General features: G+C 44.5%; 1 protein-coding gene across 10 annotated transcripts in view; it reads left to right on the forward strand.

Annotated features, from left to right (window-relative positions):
- Nucleotides 1-19,876, forward strand: part of LOC139275246 (inositol polyphosphate-4-phosphatase type I A) — a 248,985-nt gene that overhangs the window by 92,410 nt on the left and 136,699 nt on the right. For 9 of the 10 annotated variants that reach the window (XM_070892436.1, XM_070892440.1, XM_070892431.1 and 6 more), the window contains one exon: nucleotides 17,786-17,858. The gene's annotated coding sequence lies outside the window, so the exon portion shown is untranslated. Of the gene's footprint in view, nucleotides 1-6,562; nucleotides 6,584-17,785; nucleotides 17,859-19,876 lie in introns of those variants that run through there. The other variant, XM_070892434.1, reaches the window with a different exon arrangement.

Genomic DNA, 19,876 nt, shown 5'->3' on the forward strand with positions numbered 1-19,876 from the left:
CCTCTCCTCTCCTCTCCTCTCCTCTCCTCTCCTCTCCTCTCCTCTCCTCTCCTCTCCTCTCCTCTCCTCTCCTCTCCTCTCCCCTGTCCTCCCTCCTCTCCTCTCCTCTCCCTCTCCCTCTCCCCAACCCTCCTACCCTCCCTCTCCTCTCTTTTCCACACCCCCCCCCCCCCCTCGCTGTCAGAAACACATAGACGCCGACAGAGTGAGAGAGAGAGAGAGATACACAGACAGACAGAGAGAGACACACTGGGGGGGCATCCCAGCATGCTGTTGGAGGGCTCCTGGTGCTGCAGTCAATGAGTAGAACATTTTTTATTTATTGATTTTTGAATTAAAAATTTTTTTTTGGGGGGTTGATTTATTGATGTATTTATTATTTATTATTGATGGTGGCTCTTTATTTGTAAAACTGAAGTGTTTAATGTTTGTAAACTTCCCTCTCCCCCCCCCCCCCCCTTCCCTACGCCTGATTTGTAACCTACGCCTGATTTTCTAAGTGTAGGCAAGGTTTTTCTGAGCGTACAAAAATCTACACTTACTCCATTCTAAGTTAGTTTGGAGTAAGTTTTCACTGCCTAAACTTTCAAAACAGGCGTAAGTGGCCGGGCACGCACCCTTTTGAAAAAAAAATCTGTTCCAAACTGAAACTGTTCTAACTGACTAGAACTGGAGCAAACGAAATGCCGAGAATTGCAATTTCTAAGATACTCCATTCTAAACCAGTTGCTCCAAAAAAACAGGAGCAACTCCGGCCGAAACTTGGCCCCAAGGAGTGCAGTTAACAATGAAATCAACTGTAAGCATCTTCAGGAAGAACCTATACATTGGACAGTTAGATTCAGATGAAATATAATTTGGAACAATGTGAGGTGATGCATTTTGGAGGAAGAATGAGGAGCGGAAATTCACACCAAATGGTAGAGCTTCAAAAGGAATAGAGGGGCAGAGGCTTAGGGCTTCAGACACACCAATATTAAAAGTGGGAGGACACATTTATAAAGCGAAAATGAAATGGGATCTTAGCATAGAGTACAAAAACTGAGCTAAACCTATGCAAATCATTAGTTTGGTGCCAAAATATTTGTGCCCTACTTGGGGAAAAAAATTGACAAAGCCATTGAGAGAATGCAATTAAGAGAGGCTTTAGATATGAGTAAAACTAGGGCTCTTTTCAGTAGGACAGAGAAGATAAGAGATAGAATGGCTGGATTTTCGCTATGTTGCTGCATCTGTTCGTGCCCCGGAGGGGCGGTAATGGAGGCAACAATGGTTTCCAGCTGGCCGGCCAGCTCCCAGTGCCTCGCCGGGAAATTAGTTGCTGGTTTTGCGGGGGCGCAGAGCAACACCGCCTGGGAGCGTTGAACCGATGTGCAACACCGCTGGTTTCGACTGCAGTTTGATATTTGTCGTGCGCTGAACCTATAGCGCCCTGTAGTGCGCCATGGTGGGACAAGCTGTCCCGGTGGCGTGAGTGATGGAATTGGTGCATGAGGTAAGTTTGTTTTGTTTAGTTTTATTTTTGCGATGTAGCTTATTGTGGGGTGTTTAAGGTATTGGGACTGTTTGTGGTGTTTTTAGGTGCGCTGATTTTTTTTTGCCACAGAATCCTCTCTCGGGGCATGCTGAGGCCTGCTCTTTAGCAGCGGATTGTCAATTGCTCAGCCAACCTTGTGCCTTAAAAGACATGTAACGAGGCGCGCTCCGCCCCACACTTGGGGCCCAGTTGTTGAATTTTGATGACTGAGGTGCAAACTGTCCTGGGGCGCAAACTTTACTGCTCCGAAACGAGCAGAATCAAAAATCCAGCCCCTGCTGTGTTAAAAATTATGAAAGGTTTTTTGATAAAGGGGGAAATAAACTGCTTGCACTGGTAGTGAATTGGTCACTAGAGAACTTGCATTTATCTAATTTTCCTGCTTTATACTATTCATTGGAGTCTTCAAATTACAAAATTTATAAAAATAATTGTTTTTCTATTTCTTGTATATAGTCTCTTTCAATTATTTAAAAAAAAAAGGAAGAATGTATTTTTTTCCCATTTTGTATGTGTAGTGAGTGCCAGGAGGGAAGAGGTCGACTGATAGAATGATGCACAGCAGGCTAAATATCTGTTACCATAGTAATGGGCTCTTCCACATAGTGTGTTATCTGCAAGTGTCAACTTGGTCAGAGCCGTGTGTGCTCTGCAGCACATCTCATGATGTTAGACTGTTGCGAAATTTATCTAAGTTGTATGTTTGAAATCTTGAATGGGCATAATGCAGAGAGCAGTGTGACGACATTTAAAAGATTGATCCACCCGACGAGCGATGTGTTTTCACTTGTTGAAGGGACCTACTTGATTGGTTGATCCAGAAAATGTGTGCATTTTAACTGTTGAATTGTTTCAATAAAAACGGTAATACTGCTTTGCCATTGTTTACTCTTTCACAAACCAATGCACAAAAGTCCTTTTTTATGCCTTTTATCTACAAACTACAAAACTACCTCATTTGAATGCAGTTTCTATTAGAAAATTGTTTTTGAAAATTTTGTTTGGAATGTTATTACTGAGTCCCATTTGCTATTTTGATTTATTTTAAATGAAACTCTGCATGAGCTGCGCCATTAAAAATTATTTTTGTACTTCTTGAGCAGTACTAAGTGAGCCATTAAACATCCATAATTTCAAGTGTACCATGCTGGTCTATCACAATGTTCTGAATGATGTGGTATAGTACTGTGCATTGTTTGCTTTTCCCTACTATATTCCTGGACTAGAGTTTTCTGATGGGATTTTTAATCTCTGGTGACGTCTGCCGTATTGCATAGTTTATGCCTTGCCACTGCGTAGCACTGCAGCGATGGTGCTGAATGGTTGCTTGTAAATCAATGTATCTTGTACATGAATGCACTTAATGTGCCCTCGGAAACAATTTTATTCTCTTTTTGTCTGAATCTGAATAGCTCATTTGAAAAGGAGAATAATGCTGTATCTTGTAGCAGATGTCTGTGTTGCTGCATCACATGACAAAGCCTGTAACATAAAGCCTTTGTGATGGCCCTTGTAGTGCGTGTCAATTGGGTAGTATTAACTCTTTCATGTATACAGTGATCATCTACTGACATGACAAACAGTGTGCTATAAGATTGTTGGCCAGTAAGGGTGGCAACCTGTGTAAAAGCTCACACTGCTTAATTGGTGAGTAGTGTTTTTTAGTCTGTCAGAAAATATGCAGTCTTTTTAAACCATAACTTCCCCTGCATGGGTAGCAAAGGGAGCTGTGAAGATGTTGGGATTTTTTTTATATAGCTGAATTCACATTAAATAGAACACTGCTATTCACTTCGTATTGATAAAATTATTTAATAATATTGGTAATTTTAGTGCACCCCATGTGTTCTCCTCACCGTGATCCCACTTCTTGTTCAAAAGAGGTAACTTTTTTCCTTTAGTGTGGAGTACTCTGCCCTCACCAGTAGGATTTTGATTACCCCCGCCAATTCGTTGGATATCCTCCACCGCAAGCAGTCCGACACACTAAACTACTTGTCCATTTAATGGATTCCTACACTTTAATTTCTACATCTTAATTTTGCCACAAGTTCTTAGCTTTATTTATGGGCGGTTACACAAGTTCTTAGAGCTCCGCCTAATGTAGAGATGTTACATAGAATTTCTCTCTCAGAAATATGCCATTTGGCCTAACTGGTTTATGCCAACATTTATACTCTACACAAGCCTCCTCCAGCTCTAATCACCTCTTCCCACACTAGCCCCACATCTCTCTCTCTCTTCCCTTCTCCCTCGTGTATGCATCAACATGTGATCATACTGGCTGATTCTTGAATATACTCAAACTGTTCAAGTAGAATGTTTTTGCATAGAAATATACCCAGGCTTCATTTAATTTATTATATGTCCAAAAATCCCCCCTGAACAATATATTGTAGAATTAATAAGACCTGGAAAAACAATTTTGAGATTATTGGACATGTATGTCCAAAGCCATTTATTTGTTCGTTATCCCATGAAATCGGTCAAAATGTTAACGGTTCTTTTTTTTTAAAGTGACTGCTTGAAATATATCTGTAGATGAGGGCTGAGGGTATAATTGACCTTGGCTGTGATGGCCTTCGTAGTTGAATAGCCAGCCAACACTTGCTACCTAAGGTACCACACAAAGGGCCCAAGTTTCCACATGATTTGCGCCTGATTTTTAGGAGCAACTGGTGGATAACGGACTATCTTAGAAATCGCAATTCTCCACATTTTTTTTTTTCTGCAGTTCTAGTCAGGTAGAACAGTTCTACTTTGGAATAGAATTTTTTTCTTCAAAAGGGGGCGTGTCCGGCCACTGACGCCTGATTTGAAAGTTTCCACAGTGAAAACGTACTCCAAACTAACTTAGAATGGAGCAAGTGAAGATTTTTGTAGAACTGAAAAAAAATAAGAACATAAGAACATAAGAATTAGGAACAGGAGTAGGCCATCTAGCCCCTCGAGCCTGCTCCGCCATTCAATAAGATCATGACTGATCTGGTCGTGGACTCAGCTCCACTTACCCGCCCGCTCCCCATAACCCTTAATTCCCTTATTGGTTAAAAATCTATCTATCTGTGACTTGAAAACATTCAATGAGCTAGCCTCAACTGCTTCCTTGGGCAGAGAATTCCACAGATTCACAACCCTCTGGGAGAAGAAATTCTTTCTCAACTCGGTTTTAAATTGGCTCCTCCGTATTTTGAGGCTGTGCCCCCTAGTTCTAGTCTCTCTGACCAGTGGAAACAACCTCTCTGCCTCTATCTTGTCTATCCCTTTCATGATTTTAAATGTTTCTATAAGATCACCCCTCATCCTTCTGAACTCCAAGGAGTAAAGACTCAATCTATCATCATAAGGTAACCCCCTCATTTCTCGAATCAGCCTAGTGAATCGTCTCTGTACCCCTTCCAAAGCTAGTATATCCTTCCTTAAGTAAGGTGACCAAAACCTGTTCTACACATTAAAAAATCAGGCGCAGGTTACAAATTAGGCGTCCAGAACGAGGTGGGGGGGAGGGGGGGGAAAGGAAGTAATTAAATTCTACAATAAATCCTTATTTATACTTATACAAATATTATACAAATAAATCCAACCTGAATAAACATTTATAAGCAAAGAAATGATTAAATAAACCATCTTCCTATCTGTGTGAAAGTGCTTCAGCCAGCCTCACAAGTTCGTTCGTTTGTTCGTTCCCGACGGCAGGGGGGGAGGGAGGGAGTGCGGGCCTGCCCGCCCGACGGGGGGTGGGGGTGGAGTGGAGGGTGGAGGAAGATGTTCCCGACGGCGGGAGGAAGGGAGTGCGGGCCCGCCCGAACGCAGGGGGGGGGGGAGGAAGATGTTCCCGACGGCGGGAGGGAGGGGAGTGCGGGCCCGCCCGAACGCAGCGGGGGGGGGGGGGGGGCGGGGGGCGGGGGCGCGGGGGAAGAGAGGAAAACGTTCCCGATGGCAGGCGGGAAGGAGACAGTGAGAAGGCTGCAGGAAGCCTCTGTGCTGATGGCAATGTGCTTTTGTTAAAAAATTTTCGTTTTCCTTCACACTGCGCGTGCGCGAACGCTCCAACGCGCACGCGCAGTGTTGCCGGCAGGAAAAAACTTAATTTAAATAGTACCCGCCCCCTCCCACTTACAAAATCGGCGCGAGTGTAGGCTCCGCCCCCCTGGGCGCCGCGCCAAACAGACAAGGAGCTGCAGGGCTCTCCAGAATCGCGAGTTTTTTTTCCGGCGCCGTTTTAGGCGCGAAAAACGGGCGCCTAGCTCGGAGGGGCGCCCATTTTTTATCGTGTGGAAACTTGGACCCAAAGAATAGCCATTTGAGTATGATACAGGAAGGCTGGCAGCATGCCTAGAAGCATAGTCCATCAAGAGTCGTACATTCAAGAGATGACACAGATGATTTGGTTACATTTATTTTTATTTTTGCTGTGAAATTACTGATCATTGTGCGGTTCAAACAAATATTCTGTAGAAAATATAAAATGTACACATTGATTCACAGCCAGTTTTTAAAAAAAAATTTGTATTTGACAAGAGTTTTCAGTGAAATTGAGGCAAGTAGATTGAAAATCTGAATTATATTATAGTTTTACCACCTGTTGTAGCTACATATCCTTTTTCTAAAGAAACTGCAGGTTTTTCTAAGGGTTACTATCGCAGCATTGTGCAGCAGTGGATGATGCATAATGCTCTGTGCCAGCCTCTTCCCCCTCGTTTGCCCGATACTAGGACAGAAACATGAAAATTGCTCAGGTCACCATCGCATGAATAAACTTGTCGGCTTCCACCCCAGCCGTATTCATATAAGTATTAGTACCCTCAGCCTGAAATGATTTTGGCAGCCTGTCTCTGTTTATGTAAGATGTCTATGGGTTGTTCAGAAGGAAGCACGCATTAGTCACATGGGCAAAAGCTGCTTCCTGCCTCATTGTGGGAGACTGTGTGCACTGGTTAAGTGCTCCTGTCTCTGAGATGTATTGCACTGAAGTACTGAGTCTGTTTAATCTGAAAGGTGACACCGCACCATTGCCCAAGGCCGAAAGCTGAAGGTTTATACCGTGTAAGTGAAGGTTGCTTGTTATTTGGAGTGTGTTAGGCTATTAAGTGATTTTTGTGCTGTAGGGATCTGGAACAGCTTTAACATTTTGTAATAGATGTAATTGCGTGCAAGTTTGCATTTGATGTTGGACTAAATCTCAGAATCACCTGTCACTGAAGTGTAATTTATTTTTAAATAGTGCTGTAGTGATTATTTTAATTTAATGCTGCCGCTTCAGGCCTAAACTATGCTACATGAAATCCATCCATAATTAACGACTGAAAACCTATGCCCTGATATCAGCTTTTCTGTGGAGAATTTGAGTGTTTCAAAAAAAAATGTAACTTTTGTTTAAGCAACTAGAATCTGAACCATGTAATGGATTGGGCCACAATATTACAAGAATGTGTTCTTTAATGAATGCAAAATGTTGACTTTTTTTAATATATATGCACAGAGAAGAGTGCTTCAGACTTGAAGACTTTTATAACAGTAAAAAAGAACCATTTATATAGGACATTATTGCAGGGCAATGGGGAAAGAGCAAGGGAATGGGACTAATTGGCTAGCTCGTTCAAAGAACCAGCACAGGCACGATGGGCTGAATGGCGGCCTCCTGTGCTCTGTTTCTATGAATTGTTACAGCTGGGATCCATAGTACTTTCAGTTCTGCATCAGGACAGCAGATTCAATTTGAGCAATAACAGCAACTTGTATTTCTATAGCGCCTTTAATGTAGTGAAACGTCCCAAAGCGCTTCACAGGAGTATAATAAGACAATAACATTTGAGACTGAGCCACATAAGGAGAAATTAGGGCAGATGACCAAAAGCTTAGTCAAAGAGGAAAATTTTAAGGAACATCTTGAAGGAGGAAACAGAGGCGGAGAGGTTTAGGCAGGGAATTCCAGAGCTAGGGCCTTGGCACAGCCACTGATGGTTGAGCGATTTCTAATCGGGGATACTCAAGAGGGCAGAATTAGAAAAGCACAGATATCTTGCGGGGGGTGGGGGCGATGTTGTGGGGCTGGAAGAGATTAGAGATAGGGAGGGCGAAGCCTTGGGATTTGAAAACAAGAATTTTGAAAACGAAATGTTGCTTAACCGGGAGCACAGTGGTGATGGGTGAGCGGGACTTGGTGCGAGTTAGGACACAGGCAGCTGAGTTTTGGATCACCTCTAGTTTACACAGGGTAGAATGTGGCAGGCCAGCCAGGAGTGCGTAGGAACAATCAAGTCTAGCGGTAACAAAGGCATGGATGAGGGCTTCCGCAGCGGATGAGCTGAGGCAAGGCCGGAGACGGGCGATATTACAGAGGTGGAAATAGGCTGTCTTAGTTATCATAGAATCATAGAAATTTACAGCATGGAAGGAGGCCATTTCGGTCCATCGTGTCCGCGAAGGCCGACAAGTAGCTATCCAGTCTAATCGCACTTTCCAGCTCTTGCTCTGCAGCCCTTTAGGTTATGGCACTTCAAGTGCACATCCAGGCACTTTTTAAATATGGTGAGGGTTTCTGCCTCTACCACCCTTTCAGACAGAGTTCCAGACCCCTACCATCCTTTGGGTGAAGACATTTCCCCTCAAATCTCCTCTAAACCTTGTACCAATTACTTTAAATCTATACCCCCATGGTTGTTGACCCCTCTGTTAAGGGAAATAGAGTAGATAGGAAAGACCTATCAAGGTCCCTCATAATTTTATACACCTCAATAAGGTCTCCCTTCGGCCTCCTCTGTTCCAAAGAAAACAAACCCAGCATCTCCAATCTTTCCTCATAGCTAAAAATTCTCCAGTCCTGGCAACATCCTCGTAAATCTCCTCTGTACCCTCTCTAGTGGCACCGTGCTACCCGAAGTTAATTCTAGAGGTGGAGTTCAAGTGTGCGCCTAAAACTCTGGGCATGTGCGAAAAGCTGAGGTTGCCAGGGCAACCAGAGACACACTAACAGTTGAAGCCCGCTCCCCCGCTGTAACCCCAGCCAGAAAGGACTGCTGTCCCGCTGTAACCCCGGCCAGAAAGAACCAGATCCGAAAGGACTGCTTTCCCCCCCCCCCCCCCCCACCTCCACCCCTCGCTGCAATCCTGGGCCGAATGGTCCCGCTCCCCCTGTGAGTTTAAGTTCCGCGACCGGGGTTGCAGCAGGACCGGGAGTGGGAGGTCCATTTGGCCCGGGGTTGCGGTGAGGGGGGGTGGAGCAGTCCTTTCGGCCCGGTGTTGTAGCGGGGGGGGCGGGTCCTTTCAGCCCGGGGTTACAGCGGGAGGGGTGGGTCCTTTCAACCCGGGGTTACAGCGGGGGGGGGGGCGGGTCCTTTCAACCTGGGGTTACAGTGGGAGGGCGGGTCCTTTCAACCCGGGGTTACAGTGGGGGGCGGGTCCTTTCAACCTGGGGTTACAGTGGGGGGCGGGTCCTGTTGGCCCGGGGTTACAGCTGGGGGCGGGTCCTTTTGGCCCGGGGTTACAGCGGGGGGCGGGTCCTGTTGGCCCGGGGTTACAGCGGTGGGTGGGTCCTGTCGGCCCAGGGTTACAGTGGGGGGGCGGGTCCTTGTAGCCCGGGGTTACAGCGGGGGGCGGGTCCTTTCAACCCGGGGTTACAGCAGGGGGAGCGGATCCTTTTGGCGCGGGGGGAGCAGGTCCTGTTGGCCCGGGGTTACAGCGGGCGGGGGCGGGTCCTGTCCGCCCGGGGTTACAGCGGGGGGGGGGAGTGGGAGGTCCATTTGGCCCGGGGTTACAGCGGTGTGGTGGGGGGGGGCGGGTCCTTTCAACCCGGGATTACAGTGGGGGGGGCGGGTCCTTTCAACCCGGGATTACAGTGGGGGGGGCGGGTCCTTTCAGCCCGGGATTACAGTGGGGGGGCGGGTCCTTTCAGCCCGGGATTACAGTGGGGGGGGCGGGTCCTTTCAGCCCGGGATTACAGTGGGGGGGCGGGTCCTTTCAGCCCGGGATTACAGTGGGGGGGCGGGTCCTTTCAGCCCGGGATTACAGTGGGGGGGCGGGTCCTTTCAGCCCGGGATTACAGTGGGGGGGGGGGGGGGGCGGGTCCTTTCGGCCCGGGGATGCCATGGTCGGGCCAAGTGATGATAAATCCATGAAATAATTACCTCTGGAAAATCTTCTTCCCTTGCTCCAATTTTAGAGTTCCCTGTGAAAAAATAATCATGCATTTGTATTTTAATTTGTCTTTTGCCTCGCTCCAATGTCATCTTGTGCGCCGCGCCGATTTCCTTAAGTTAACAGAAGGGATTTTTTTGTGGTGCTTTTGGCTGCTGTTCGCCAGGCACACAAAAAATCTCTCACTGGGAAAATCATTTAACTGTGGAAAAAACGGCCATAAACGGCACCCAATCCAGTTATGACATCATTGGGTACCAAAAGAAATAAAACTGCCGCTGACAGTGGGCACCAGCGCACAAACTTTTGCCAAAGTTGCAAAAGGAGGATTTCACGCCAAAAAACAGCGCCCAGTCATGGCGAAAATCGGGGCCCTAGTACTGAGCCCTGCGGAACTCCACTGGAAACAGCCTTCAAGTCACAAACACCCATCATCCATTACCCTTTGCTTCCTGCCTCTGAGCCAATTTTGGATCCAACTTGCCACTTGCCACTTTGCCCTGGATTCCATGGGCTTTTACTTCGTGACCAGCCTGCCATGTGAGACCTTATCAAAAGCCTTGCTAAAATCCATATACACTACATCAAGCGCAATATTCTCATCGACCTCCTTGTTACCCCCTCAAAAAAAATTAAATCAAGTTAGTCAGACATGACCTTCCCTTAACAAATCCATGTTGGCTGTCCTTGATTAATCCATGTCTTTCTAAATGAAGATTTATCCTGTCCCTCAGAATTTTTTTCAATAATTTTTCCACCACCGAGTTTAGGCTGACTGGCCTATGATTACTCGGTCTATCCCTTTCTCCCTTTTTAAACAAAGGTACAGCATTGGCAGTCCTCTGGCACCATACCTGTAGCCAGACAGGATTGGAAAATGATGATCAGAGAGAGCCTCTGCTATTTCCTCTTTTGCTTCGCTTGACAGCCTGGAATACATTTCATCCTGGCCTGGGGATTTATCCACTTTCAAAGCTGCTAAGCCCCTTAATACTTCCCCATACTCTCTCTTTATTTCTTCTACTATTTCACACTCCTCCTCCCTGATTGTAATGTCTGTATCACCCTCTCTTTTTTGTGAAAACAGACGCAAAGTATTCATTCAGAACCATACCCACGTCTTCCACCTCCACACACACATTACCTTGATGGTCTCTAATAGGCCCTACTCTTTCTTTAGTTAGCCTCTTGCTCTTAATGCATTTATAAAACATCTTTGGGTTTTTTCTTGATTTTACTTGCCAAAATTGTTTCGTGCCCTCTTTGCTCTGCTCCCGCTTGGATCTCGCCTAGGTCCACTGCCTTCTCTGGTCTGGATGCTGCGGATATGTGGTCGATGGCTCATTTCAGGGTCAAAAATATAACACCAATAGCATTTTCAAACATTTTACTAGTAGTACAGTACTGAGTGCACATTATACATGTTTTACAAGTGCCTCAGTCAGTTGAGCACTGAGCTTAGGACCAGAAGTTTCAGAATTCATAATCCCAGCAGGGTTCATTTAACCTTTCATCCTTTTGGGGTGGATAAAATTAGCACTTTGAGGAGAAAGCAGAAGACTGCTGCACGGCCACCGTATTGGTCAATGGACACTTGGCTGTCTAGCTTTAGAAACTGGGAATAGCCCTACATCCAGGAGAGCACCTCCAACCAATGTATGATGCGCATTTCCACATCAATTATCCTTAAAACTTTACAAAATGAAATTGGAAATGTATTGCTATCAGGAGACTGCCATAGCACCATTGGTCACTGCATGAGAACCCAGAACAGGCCTGCACCGTGCAACCCCTCCTGTTTCTATGTATATATGCAAGCACACAGGATGTGTACTCAGTCTCTAAATATATCTAACTAGATCTAATTTGTACTACAGGGTACCATCTTCATGGAAAATTGTTTGACAAACCTTTTTTCACTTGGTATAAAATGCATTGAAATAAGTCATTGCATCACTAGAATGCAACATCCGGAAAATGATGCATGGCACTTTTGGTTGTTTTCCTTCTCCAAATACATAGGAATGTTGAGCAGGCCATTCAGCCCCTCGAGCCTGTTCCACGATTCAGTTAGATCATGGCTGATTTGTACCTCTACTCCGTTGACCCATCTCTGCTCCACGTCTTTTGGATGCCCTTACCGAACACAAATCTATCCATCCCAGTCTTGAAAATTTCAATTGACCCAATATCCACAGCCTTTTGTGGAAAAGTTCCAGATTTACACTACCCTACGTGTGGAAAAAGTGCTTGCTGATTGCACTCCTGAACGGCCAGCTCATTTTAAGATTATTCCCCCTTGTTCTTGATTTCCCCTTCATAGGAAATAGTTTCTCTGTATATACCCGAATAAATCCCTTTATAATTTTAAAGTCCTCGATTAGATCACCCCTCCACTTTCTAAACTTAATGGAGTACAAGCCAAGTTTATACAATGCTGAATGGGCTCTCCTGATAGCTCAGTGGGCAAAAGCACCTCGGTGTAATACAAACCATAGAAACCCAGTCTCAAGTCTAGCCTATGTTCTGCCACCTCGACTGATGCAGCATTAGGAACAGTTCACTGGGCTTAGTGTAACTCCCAAATTCTATTCAGTCACTCTTGCTGGAAAATATATGGACGTCAAATGAGGGCGAACATTGTCAAGTAGTCTGTAGACGCTTACTACTCAAGCTCCAACATCATGAATAAGTGAGATACTGAAGTGCTGCCAATACCTGTAAAACTGTACTCCATCATGAGACAAACACTTTTCCTGCAGATTGGGAATTGCCTGGAGTTAGGTCACAGATCAGCCATGATTTCATTGAATGGTGAAACAGGCTTGAGGAGTTAAACAGTCAACTCCAGTTCCTCTGTTCCTGTATTAGTAAAGTGCTTTCTGAAATAAGGTGGGACAGTTATACTGTTGCACTGTCCAGAAACCTCTCATGGTTTTACTGTTGTAATGCAGTACCTAATGATACAGATGCTCTTTTTATATGGAATGAATTAAAGTCAGGAAAGAAAAAAGAGAATTTGCATTTATGCAGTGATTTATCATCTCCCTCAAGATTTCCCAAGATCCTTCACATATAATGAATGATTTTGAAGTGTAGTCCTTGATGCTATGTCATAATCATCATCATAGACAGTCCCTTGGAATCGAGGAAGACTTGCTTCCACTCAATGAGTCCTGTGGTTCTCGTATCTGAACACTCCGGGACTGGTTTGCTGCACGCTCTTTCTGCTGCCTGCGCTTGGTTTCTGTATGCTCTCGGCGATGAGACTCTAGGTGCTCGGCGCCCTCCCAGATGCACTTCCTCCACTTAGGGTGATCTTTGGCCAGGGACTCCCAGATGTCAGTGGGGATGTTGCACTTTTTCAAGGAGGCTTTGAGGGCGTTCTTGTAACGTTTCCTCTGCCCACCTTTGGCTCGTTTACCGTGAAGGGGTTCCGAGTAGAGAGCTTGCTTTGGGAGTCTTGTGTCTGGCATGTGAACTGTGTGGCCTGCACAGCAGAGCTGATCAAGAGTGCTCAGTGCTTCAATGCTGGGGATGTTGGCCTGGTCGAGGACACTAACGTTGGTGCGTCTGTCCTCCCAGGGGATTTGTAGGATCTTGCAGAGACATCGTTGGTGGTATTTCTCCAGCGTCTTGAGGTGTCTTCTGTACATGGTCCATTTCTCTGAGCCATACAGGAGGGCGGGTGTTACTACAGCCCTGTAGACCATGAGCTTTGTGGCAGATTTGAGGGCCTGGTTTTCAAACACACTTTTCCTCAGGCGGCCGAAGGCTACGGGAGCGGATGGAATCCCTGCTGCAGCACTGTATGGCGGAGAGGCACTGTTGGCGTGAATACGTGACCTCATCTCTCTCATCTGGAGGGAGGAGAGCATGCCAGGAGATCTGAGATGCAGTGATCGTGACCATCTTTAAAAAAGGGGGACAAGTCTGACTGCGGCAACTACAGAAGAATCTCTCTGTGGCTGAGCAGCTCCTCCCGGAGTCACAGTGCGGATTTCGTCCCCTACGGGGTACAACGGACATGATTTTTACAGCTCGACAGCTGCAAGAAAATTGCAGGGAACAGCACCAGCCCTTATACATGGCCGCCTTCAACCTTACAAAAGCCTTTGACACTGTCAACCGCGAGGGTCTATGGAGTGTCCTCTTCCGTTTCGGTGCCCCCAAAAGTTCGTCACCATCCTCCGCCTGATGCTAAGTAAGCAAATGTGGTAGCCTTTTTACACACCACAAGGCCCCACAACTAGCAATGAATGAATGATCAATTCATCTATTTTTGGTAGCATTGGTTGGGGAGAATGTTGACCAGGTCACCTAGCGAGAAGAAAGTGGTCGTGGAATGCAAACCTTTTAATTTTTCTTCAGTTACCAATTCTAACTGATCGAGCTTTTAGGATAGTTGGAGGATCTGACATTCAGCCACCATGAAACTTATCAATAGATTATACTAATTTGACCTTCATTCAGTACAAAATTAGGCTAATTAGAAAATAGAATTCTTTCAGCTCGAATCAAAATACCTCATCATTATGGTTTGGAGATAATCTATTAATGGATTATGCTATTTTACAAGTGCAAACTAGGCTAATCAGAAAATGAACTTTCCCCATTTTGCACCATTTCCTCTAGCAGGTACCCACTGGTTCATTACTGGTATTACTCATGTACCAATCATTGCACAATTTTGATATTTTATCCAGTACCAGTGAAACACAGTTCAGTTGCAGTTCACTACGTATTTTACTCCAATACCAATTTTTGGAAAGTTTGTTCGGAAATGTAAACTTGGAAATTACTGTGATGATTAGCTCATTTCTATCAAATTCCTTTCTCTGCTCCTTTAACAATAGACATGAATCCATTTAAAACGGGTTCATACCTCTGTTCAAAATAGAGAGCAGAATTTAATGAAGTACGTTGAGCTTTCATATAACCTTTCCTATAACACTGTAATTTCCTGGTGTAAGCTGTGGCTCAGTGGGTAGCATTCTTTCCTCTCAGTCAGAAGGTTGTGACTCAAGTCCCATTCCAGAGACTTGAGCACAAAAATCTAGGTTGACACTGCAGTGCTGAGGAGTGCTGCACTGTCGGAAGTGCTGTTATGAAATGTTACACTGAGGACCCCGTCTCCCCTTTGGGTGAATCGAGAAGATCCTGTGGCACTATATTTAAAGAAGAACGTAGGGGGTTCTCCCCTGTGTCCTACTTTCGAATGTGGGGCAAAGCTTATAATGTGATGTCTAGTTTGGCTAGCCATTTGATAGCCTCCTGATATGCCGAGTGGAGAAGAGAGAAATGCAACAGATCTTAGTGGGCAGGTTGATGTGATGTGTTCCATAGTCTGGGACTCGTGGCCACAGTCTCACTTTGAGTCGTCCCTCATCTTCCACTTGTGGAGCAGGTGGCTGCATCGTCCATGTCATGTGCGGATTGGTTTGAGCGCCGTCTACAGTCTTCGAGGGAGGTCAAAGCCAGGGGCCTCTGCTGTTGGGTCAGTGATGAGGTATTGGTTCTTTGTGCCCGAGCCAATATTTATCCCTCAACCAACATCACTAAAACCGGTTACCTAGACATTATCACATTGCTGTTTGTGGGAGCTTGCTGTGTGCAAATTAGTTGCTATGTTTCCCACATTACAACAGTGGTAAAGTACTTAATTGGCTGTATAGCACTTTCGGACCCCTTGATGTTGTGAAAGGTACTATATAAAAGTGTTTTTTTTTCTTTCTCTCATTTTCAGCCTCAAAACATAATGTTGCAGATCGCACAAAAAGAGTAAATATTGAACATCTAACAAAGATAAAGAATATCATTACGTTAGTCACAGGTATAATGGATGAATTCCTGTCTCAGCCGGTTCATAAAATTTGAACTCTATTGATATATCTACACTGCAGTAATACAGTGCAGAAAACAACTATTGAAATTGTTTTCACATTAGGGCTTGGCAAGTGTCATTAGGGAGCCGGCACTAACGTAGTTGTATGTTTGAATATATTCTTCTATGAAGGTTGTGGGTTGAAGCTCCCTTGCGGAATTAAACTTGCAATAAGAACATAAGAAATAGGAGTAGGCTATTTGGTCCCTCGAACCTGCGCCGCCATTCATTAAGATCATGGTTGATCTGATCTTGGCCTCGACTCCACTTTCCTGCCTGCTCCCCATAACACTTGACTCCCCTATAGTTCAAACATGTGTCTTTCTCTACCTTAAAAATATTCAATGACCCAGCCTCAATAGCTCTCTGGGGCAGAGAATTCCAAAGATTCACAACCTTATGATGCCCTCTATTTCTAGATTCCCCCACGAGGGGAAACATCCTCTCTGCATCTACCCTGTCAAGCCCCCTCAGAATCTTGTATGTTTCAATAAGATCACCTCTCATTCTTCTAAACTCCAATGAGTGTAGGCCCAACCTGCTCAACCTTTCTTAAGACAACCCTTTATGGTAGGCAGCCACTTCGCTGCAGTACGAAAGAAGTGCTGCACTCGGGTGCTGTCTTTCGGATCAGATGTTGAACCAGATCTTTTGTCTGCCTGCTTGGGTAGATACAAAATATATTTTGTGTATCCAGTTCTAGTCACACAGATGCAAGGAAGAAATTCAAGTGCTGGAGACTGCAAAGAAGAGACCAATACTGAGTGGGTGGGGAGGGGGTGGTCCTAGTTATGAGGAAAACCTGGAGAAAGTTGGACTCTTCATCTTTGAAAGGAGATTTACAATAGGTGCTCTCGTAAAAGGCAAGCAATACTGTAAATGGTATGGAAAAGGTATATCTTTAAAATTACTTTAAATTGTGAAAGTAGGAAAAGCTGTTGCATTAAGTAACAAATTTCAGAGCAGTAGCCAGAGGTTTTCCTTCATACACACTAGTCAATACTTGGAATGGACTTCCAGGTAACAGTAGTGGAGGTGGAATCCCTGGAATCATTTAAGAAATTTAAGATGTCATTAGATGCTGCGATGGGGGGACCAAAGGGTATTCTGGATGGGCGAACTAAGATGGGCCAAATTTAGAATTTAAAAAGTCCTAGTAATTTGTTATGTATGTGAACCTCACCTGTGTGTAAGACTTGCTACCAGAGGCCACACCTGTGGGAGACCTATGGGTTACCTGTGTGTACCCTGGTGCACGCAGGTATAAAAGGCAGGCCACCACGTTGCTGCCTCACTTTTGCAGTTAGATTAAACAGACCAAGGTCACACTGGTTTTAGCTTAACACAGCCTCATGGAGTTATTCTAAAAGTAACATAATTGATGCTTGTCGCTGTGATCAGAGCTGTGAAGATGGATCTTTTATAAACACTGGCTGTGAGCCACCCTTAGTCGTAGGCCATACACACTCTTCTGATACGAATTTCTGACAATGAATTATATAATTGGACCAGCATAACTCAGTGTTGAGATTTTAAACTCTTTCAATTCCCCAAATTCCCCAAAAATACTTGCACGTTTTGCCTCCGTGCTGCCTTCAAAGTGACTGCTCACAGTGTAGAGAGAACCATGGCTTCAGTAACAAACTCCCTTGCATTCCTACAAATGAATTTACATTTTGTGGTTTACGCAGACTGCAGTACTATTGAAATTGTTTCGAAGATGTTAATCTTCTGTATCGTACAGTCCATGTCATCACTAACATTTTGGTGAAGTTTAATGGTGTCAGTGTAAAATGTCCATGCTGCATCCAGCCAAGCTGTGAAATACGTCCAATGGTACAATTATAGCGTTGCCCCCAAATTTTTGTCTGCAGGATATCATTTTGAAGTACATAACACTGGGTGGAGTACCAGTAGTTACAGGTCTGTTACTGTCGGAGGTTTAGTGGAAGTGCTGAATTATCAGAATTACATAAGAATATTGAAACATAGTCACTGAAGTGTGATTTTTGCTGTAGTGTTTTAATACCAAATAAGCCCTGAGCCAACACTTAGAGGAGATATGCTGGCCAGCAGTGAGAAATGCTAAATACCTCAAGAAGTGAAACTAACCAGATAACTCCGAACAGTGTGAATCATCCCCCATCTTAGTAGTGGAGCAAAGACGTTCCAACAGGTAGGAAATTGATTACAAATTTTTAAGTTTTCATTTTCTTTCCTCTTCTAAGGTGGAACATTATTTTAAGATGAAGAAATGCAGAGTCGATCTTTAACAACACAAGCAAACCAATCTTGCTATATGTAAGTAACGGATATGTATTCTAAGGATTTGTTAAACTGCTGCCGTTTTCAAATCTGATTACAGTGTGTAGTTTTCTGTATTTTTCCATTTCAGAAGATTTTTAGTTAAAATATATTATATACTGGTGATATGTGTTAGCCTGTGTTTTGGAAGAAATCGAGCCCTCTGGATGTTCCAGCTTAGTTCCTCTATCAACATAGCTACTTGTAGATTCTCCCTCCTTCTTGTTCTGCTACAGTATTTGCCTTGACCCAACATTGCTCACCTTGGAGTGTCTGGACTAACTTCGCAATTGTTAATGAATTGTTGCAAGATTAGATGAGTGAAATTGACACTTACATTTCACTAAAAAGGATGTTCTTTCAGTTTGTGACAATCCCGTGTAGGTGATCTATGTCTTCTCCTCCCCCAATTGGTGCATACTCCAATGTCACCAGAATAAGAGATGGCAGATATATTTCAAAATAAATAAGAATTGTTAGAATCAAAGGGCTCAAAATTGGCCAGGAGTTGCTCCATTTTTTTGGAGCAATTTGATTTTTTTCTAGAATATCTTAAAAATCGCCATTTTGCACATTCAATTTGCACCAGTGTAAGTGAATTAGTTACGATTTTTTTAGTTTCGTTTAGTTTTTCTCGAAAGGGCGCATTACCAGCCAGTTCTGGCCATTTAGGCTACTTTGGCCAGCTAATAATTACTCCAAATCTACTAAGGCCAACGTATGTGGCCACTTGTGAAAACACTTGCGGAGAGTTAAGAAATCGGCGCAGGTAGGTACATCGGAGGCCAGCGGAACTTAATGACTTGACGAAAGAATGTGAATAGGATCAAACAGCTATACAGGACATCATATGACAAACTTCGCAAAGTTAATTTACTATACAGCAGAAGCATTCATGGAAGCTTAAACTACAAAAATAAAAGAAGTAAAAGATAGTTGAATTAAATTGCCCTAATTTCACAACTAATTTAAACAACTATTTGTTTGCAATGATTATACTGGGCCAGAATTAAGCCCATATTATCTAAATAAAGTCTACATCAATAAATAAGATATTCTGTGTTCCTCCGTCACTTATGTTTTTCTGTCACAATAGCACCAGGTAAATAGGCTTGACAAATGGTCACCGCTATTCACAAGAGACAAAACATAGTTACATCATTTTTTCAAAATATCCAAATAAAAAATAGAAGTAAGCACGTCCTACCCTACTTTCACCTTCAGCCCGGGAAAGCAGCGGGCCGGTCTGTGCGGTAGGCCACTCGGCCTGGGATAGGGGCGGGACGCACCAGCAACCGGTGTATGATGATGATGATGATGATCGGGTCCCACGCTGCAGCACGCACACTGAGAGGCTGGGGGTGAGGAACTACACTCCAACGCGCATGTACAGACGTCCCGGCACTGTTTTCAGCGCGGGACGCTGGCTCCGCTCCCGACCCGACTGGCCACGCTGCGCGAAGACCCGGGAGAGGCTGGACAGCGACAAAAGTGGGGAACAATTTTTTCGGAGCACTTTACAACACAAAAGCGGCGCATCTCTGGTGGGTGGGCCAATTTTGAGCCCATAGAATGGAAGTCATTTAGCCCATCGTGCCTGTGCCATCTCGTTGAAAGAGCTATCCAATTAGTCCCACTCCCTTGCTCTTTCCCCATAGCTCTGAAAAATATTTCCCTTAAAGTATTTATCCAATTCCCTTTTGAAAGTTATTATTGAATCTGCTTCCACTGCCCTTCCAGCCAGTCCATTCCTGAATCTAACAACTCGCTGCATAAATGCTTTCCCCCTCATGTCGCCTCTGGTTCTTTTGCCAATTATTTTAAACCTGTCGCCACTGGAAAGTTTTTCCTTATTTACTATTATCAAAACCCTGAATGATTTTTAACAGCTCTATCAATTCTCCCCTTAACCTTCTCTGCTCTAAGGAGAACAACCCCAGTTTCTCTCGTCTCCATGTAACTGAAGTCCTTCATCCCTGGTGCCATTCTAGTAAATCTCCTATGCACCCTATCGA

Source organism: Pristiophorus japonicus, chromosome 10 (genome assembly GCF_044704955.1).
Source record: "Pristiophorus japonicus isolate sPriJap1 chromosome 10, sPriJap1.hap1, whole genome shotgun sequence".
Classification (NCBI taxonomy): Eukaryota; Metazoa; Chordata; class Chondrichthyes; family Pristiophoridae; genus Pristiophorus; species Pristiophorus japonicus.